Here is a 6,902-nt window from a genome sequence, read left to right as displayed (position 1 = left end):
GGTCATTCTTGCTGTTTAGCGAGTTGCTACATCTAAAAACCACATTAAAGAAAATGGACCCAGGACTGGGTGGCACTTGTTCATGATAAATCCTCTGGGAAGTCATCCTTTTGGCTCACTGTTTTTCTTCATGCTAGAAAAGACAGAAACACGATATCTTTGCTTAAACTAACTACATATTTAGCGTTTATTTAAGTACAACGTTGCTTACAAAATGTTTGAGCATAGTTAACAATTCAGTGAAACAGGACCTGTAAAAGAAAGGTTTTAGTTTAGGCATCTTACTCAGATGTGAACTCACACCAGAATCTATTACACACCCTGACCACTTTATTAGATACACCTGTTCAGTTGCACATCAGCTTATCACATGGCAGAAACTCCATGCTTCAAGGTGTTTAGATGTGTTAAAGACGAGGTAAGCAACTTTGAATATGGCATAGTTGCTGGAACCAGACGGGCCAGTCTGAGTATTTTAGAAAATGCCAATGTACTGATTTTCACACCTGACCATATTTACAGAGAACGGCTTGAAGATGAGAACACACCTGGTGTTCGAGAGGTTTTTATGTGACGCATTTTCTAAGAGGATAATAGGCAGACTGGTCTGAGACGATAACAATACAAGAGTAGCTTAAATAACCACTTGTTACAACTAAGGAGTTTGGTTTGGCATCTCTGAAAACACGTTGAAGCAGACCACAATGGGTGCCATTTTTGTCTGCCAACGAAAGGAAAATTTTCAGTTTTTCACTAGATATTTGTAATCATCCCAGTGCAAATCTGAGACAGAAGGACTATAGCAAAAATCACATCACTTTTGGATAGCGTCTCCCACCCCAGTGCACAAAGCTGTTGCAGAGCTGGAGAGCTCCTTCATTGATAGACTGCTGCATCTTAAGCACACAAAAGAGCGTTATCGCAGATCTTTCCTCTTAGCTGTTAGACTTTATAGCCATCACTGCTACCAACAAACTGAATAGGGATTTATCATCTATGCTGTTTTTTGCATTGCTTTTTTCATTCTTGGAATTAGTCTGTTTTTCTGTTTTCGTGCATATACTGTATACACACACACACACACGTTTTACACATTTCTTAACATCTTACTCAGTTACACGCTTCTTTAATAATACATTTTATTTAAAAGGGGCCTTTCAGAAGACTCAAAGACACTGAACAGAGAACGAGCAGAACAATAAAGTTACAATGAGCTTGAGTACGTTCGATTTTAATAACTGTAGAATATTTCTTATGTTGTAAATTTGCTCTTTATGTAATGATCAGGATTCAGCCAGACCAGCAGAGGTTTCTTTAAAAAGAAGGATTTTAATAACAGAAATCAAAAACAGAGACAAAATCCAAAAAAAACTGTTGTAACAAAAATGGCAGACAAACAAACAGTCCAGTTGTGCAGGCAGGGCAGGAACAGACGGAACAGGATGGCTCAGGTTACTGGAGACAAAAGGGGTTAAACGCAAATCATAAACAGAATCTTGCAGGAGACTCACCCATAACTCAATAAGACAACCTGGCACTGATGTCTGGTCTCAACTGTTTATATGGAGCAGGAAGCAGGTGAAACCGGTCAGAGATGATTGCAACAGGGGTGGAGTAAGGCAGGTGTGCAGAGTAAGTAATTAGACCAGACATCAGTGAAGAAGATCAAAACAAGAAATAAACCAGAAACCAAAGCTAAAAAGCTGACAGGACAAGTGGACAGAAACTACACCAAACTTACTGAGAAACAAAATCACTCTGAAGTAAAAACCTAAAACAGAAAATAAAGCTAAGACTAAGACAGATGACAAAACAGGATAAACTAACAGTAAATAAAAACCCAGACAGGACACAAACTCAAAGCAAGCAGAGAACCTAAAGCAGGAGAGGAAAATGACTCAAATATAAAACCAGAACAGAAACCAGAATATTACACTTTAGTGGTGGTACACCTGAACTTTCCCACTGTGTGACATTAAAATATCTTTATATTCTCTGTTCTTTTCTAATGCAACATAAAATACAAACAAAGAGGAGCGCTGTGAAAACCCGCATGAGCAGGCCTGGGTTTTCTTTAGGTACTCCTGCTTCTTCCTATAGACAATAACATTGGGCTCACTGGCCAAAGTGTGCGTGTGTGCATAGTGTCTAAGTTGCCCTCCCTGTGATGGACTGCTGGCCAGTCCAAGGTGTACCCAGACTGTCTTATCCAGTGACAGCTGGACACCCTGCACAAATTAAGCAGTATAAGAAATGAATATATTTAGACAGGGACCAAAAACAACTTGGCAAGACAAGTAGATGACTATATCCTGTCAATAAAGCATCGAGAAGGCTTTTGATGATACAAAAGAGTTAATTAAAGGTGAACTTTAATTAATTATGGACTGATGTGTGGACGGACAAGGGAGGCATTCGTAGCAAAGAGGTATGATAAACATTTACCTGCAGAATCACATTCTATAAACTAGGAGAACAAGGTGAGCCAGAAAGGATGAGAAACGTCACCTCGGCAAACAACCAGCCATGACTGAGTGACAATGGTCTATTGGTAAATGACGGATTTAAAAAAGAAGTCGTTAATTTGTGTATCAACAGAATTCAGGCGTGTGGAAACTCCCACTGCAAACACCATGCACACACAAACACTGTCAAGGAAGGACACGCAGGCAATCAAGATGAAAGAAATATACAGGGGAAGAAATTTAGGAGTGAATATCCAACCAGGAGACCTGGAGCTTTAGATATTGCTGTGTGAAAGGTGCAAGGCGGAAAACAACAGTAACGTCTGACTGTAATCTTGGGGCCCTGAGGCAGCGCTGCAAAAATAGACATGATCCTGTTGCTGAAGTCACTAAATTACCTCCAAAACACATGATGCTATGTTTAAAACAACCCAAGGGTTACAACTGGTGTGGTGAAGAGCCTTCAATCTCCTTTACGGGGCTGAAAGCATTTACTACACTAATGTCAATTATTTTATTTACCCTATTAAGACCTGAGAATTTTAGTCAAAACAGCGTTTTGAGACCTAAAAATGATCAATTTCTCTTTAGATATATATTTTTCTTTCTTCTGACAGGTCTGTAAATGAAGCTGAAAACTGATCAAACATGTATGTTTGAAGAGAAACAAAGAATTTTCTGCCTTTTTCAGGTGTCTAAAAGCCTATGTTTGGACCAAAATTCTCTGGTCTTAATAGGTTAAGGAAACAACCTCTAGCATTATGGTGTATGTCTCCACCAGCTTTGCACATCTTCTGACATCCTTGCCCATTGTTCTCCACATCCTTGCCCATTGTTCTCCACATTGTTCTCCACAAATCTCCATCCCGTCTATTTGAGCTCCAGCTCAAATAGACGGGATGGAGAGCCTCTGTGAATGTCATCGTTAAACTCTAGCCAAGGTTTCTCAATTTGATCTAGGTCTGGACTTTGACTAGGCCATTCTAACACATCGATATGCTTGGATTTGAATCCAAATTCATTATAGACCTGGCTGTGAGATCAGGGCTGTTGTTCTGCTCAAAGCTGAACCGCCACCCCTCAAGTCTTTCGCAACCTCTAGCAGGTTTTCTTCCAGGAATGGAAGGTAGTCCAGGAATAAAACCTGATAAATAGATGGAGCATTTAGCTTTATCAGGTTTGTATCTATCAGCTTTAAGCTACATCCCCATCCCAGATAAAGAAAAGGTATTCCCAATGCATGATGCTTCCACCACCAAGGTTCATAGTGGGGGTGGCAGGATGTTCAGGGTGATGTGCAGTGCAAGATTTTCCTCCTCACACAGACGTTTTTCAATATCGGCTTGTAAGTTCGGTTTTTGATCCATCTATCAAGAGCACCTTTTTTCCACTGCATACATTTTTATAATATTGTCTCTCACAAAAATGAAACCTGCAGTGTGCGTTATGCGTCAGAGAAAACGAAGAACCTCATGATCAAACCAGACATGGTGTTGCGCTTCAAAAGGTTCATTGAACAAAACCAGAAAAACCGGTGCTGGCAGAACGCCTGGTAATGCTGGCAGCGGAAGCGAAACTGCTGGCCGTCTACAGGCATGAGTCTTTCAACAATCTGGCAACTGCCTGTCTGCTGGAGTGTGGTATATATATATATATATATATATATATATATATATATATATATATATATATATATATATATATATATATATATATATATATATATATGCGGAAGAACAGATGAATGAGATGATCTTGATTGAGATGCCAAATGGCTCACAGGTCCATTAAGCGATGACTGAAGCGTTGCAGAATGAGTTTCGCAGCAAGCAGACAGACCAGAATACGACAAAGTGGGTGAAACAAACAAACAAACAATATCCTTTTTATTTTTTTTATTCTATTATTGCATCCAATGATTTGCAAACTGAAGCAAACAAGTGTGCACGATACCATCTCACAAAGACTCATATTCATCTAGTTATCAACACGATGCGTTCAGGTTAACTGACAACAATCATAAAGTATTCCTGTTCCTGGAGAGAATCCTTTGCCCTCGTTCATCTAACCATCACAATCTGATGTTATTGACTTTTAAACAAACAGAAGGTGGGGAATATTCTTAAACACCACAGGACCTGCAAGGGAGAACAACACAACAAGAGAAGATGAGTCAATCAGGCCATATTGCACATGATTCACATTGCTTAAAGCTTTTGGTTGCTTAATAACAGCCTGGTGGTATGTCTGGATCCTACCCTGCCTTCTACTTTTAGACATGTTAGTCATTAGAAGCTCAGCTCACACATTTCTTTCCACATTTGTTTGGCATTCCATCTCATGTGCCCAAATTCTAATATGTGAAAGACCAGCGGGCAAAAAAAATGGGCTTCATTCAAAGCTGTATAATCAGAGGGGGATAGTCTTCCCACAGCCTATGTAATGTGTCAAATAAGCATTAACTGCTGGTATTAGATAATGGTGGTTAATGTAAATATTTAATAAATTCATAAATTTTTTCTTATTTAGAAAATGGATGAAAACTTCTTCTTGGATATAAAACAGAAACCTGAAAGGACATAGCTCAGTCTGAAGTCACCAGAGCTGGATTTTCCCATCAGTATAGCCTCGTGTTTGCAACAAATATCTTCCGTGGAAAATTTGATCCATCCTCCTGTCCTAAATGAAAATGCTCTCATCCATCCACATTAACATTGTGCTTCTTGACAGACGCGACAAGCTCGGTCTACCGTGATACATTACAACGCTACAGCGGCTGACTTGTTGCCTTCCTGCGTCTCTTTGTAGAGTTTATACAACACGGGCGCTCGATCAAACAGCATGACACTCAAATTACCTTCTGGCCCTGAACGTTCACCTTAATTATTTACCATTTTAATTTGCTCAAACACAAATTTTGTGTCAGATTTCAGCTTTGGTGTCAAGAGTTTTCATATCGGTTTCGCGTGAGTGACAACTGGCCTGATGAATGATATAATAAAGCCTTCACTGTGAATGTAGAAGCTGGTGATGGGTTTTCCCAGAGCAAATTAAGGCGTTTCAGAGATGGCTGTCATTACATATAGTGCAGCTGTGGTAGTTATGATTAATTTTACCTGTACATGAGATATGCAAAATAACAATGAATGATTTTATGTCTGAAAAAAGTAAACAGCTTTCTTACTTGCTAAAATTAGATAATTAGATTAATGAATATATAAACATAACATTAATCAATACCAAAATAACTAACAAATCAAATAAATCAATAAATAAATGACAGTAATAATAATTAACTAATTGAAATTAATTATATAAATAAAAGACAAAAAAACACATAATAAAAAATAAAAGATCTCCTTAATCTATCCGAGGGAGAATGGTTTAAGTAATCAGATACCTTCTGACTTGGAGTGAGAAACACTTTTTGTTTCTAAAAAGGAATCCCAAGTTAAGTTTGAGCTTAGATGCTAGATAGTGAATATGAGTTTTAAAGGATATATTCTCATCAATCAGAATATCTAAGTATTTGAAGCTCCTGAAAACTTCAATTTCAACCCCAGTCTTTGATTTCTCGGCATTCAAAACCAGCTTCAGCCCAGCCAAATGGGATTGAACGGTGTCAAAAGCAGGTTGCAGAACTCTAAATTATTGTAAAAGTGAAAGAGATGAACAATAAATATCTATATCATCAGCATAAAGATGAGATTCAACATTAGTAAAGTTATCACACAGGTTGTTAAGATAAATTGTGAACAGCAAAGGCCCTAGTAGGGAGCATTGTGGCACTCCCTTTTAAAACACGAAGGAGGAAGGAACAACACCCAGAAGCTGGGACACAATGAGTTCTATCAGATAAATAGTTGGAGAACCAGTTCACAGCCATAACAGATAACCCAATCTTGTAGTTGGTCCATCAAGATGATACGATCTATTGTGTCAAACGCTTTGGTTAAGTCAACAAAAAGATCTGCGCAACATTTCTGATTATCTAGGGCAGGGCATCTATAATGTCATTCACCATTTTAAGCGCAACAGTTATTACACTGTGCTTTTCACGAAAACCTGACTAGTGCCATGAGAGCAAGCCTGTTGAGTCTAACAATGTTTTCCGCTGCTCTGCGACCAATTTTTTTAAAACTGGTCTGTAGCTATTGTCTACAAATGGATTGCCACCTTTCAACAACGGAAGAACATAAGCAGACTTCCATATACAGGGAATCTTATTTTCAGAGAGTTAGACTAAAGATGTGACATAAAGGTTCTGCTATGAAGTCTGCAGCTGACTTTAGGGAGGATGAAGGATTCTGATCATCACTTGATCTATTTGTTTGATCACTTATTTACATCATATATTTTCTCTTGTCTGTAGGTATGCATATATCATAGGCATATATGGGGTGGGCAGATATTGTCCAAGGACAGAATTATGAAATC

Source organism: Fundulus heteroclitus, chromosome 13 (assembly GCF_011125445.2).
Source record: "Fundulus heteroclitus isolate FHET01 chromosome 13, MU-UCD_Fhet_4.1, whole genome shotgun sequence".
Classification (NCBI taxonomy): domain Eukaryota; kingdom Metazoa; phylum Chordata; class Actinopteri; order Cyprinodontiformes; family Fundulidae; genus Fundulus; species Fundulus heteroclitus.
Note: the sequence above shows the minus strand (reverse complement) of the source record.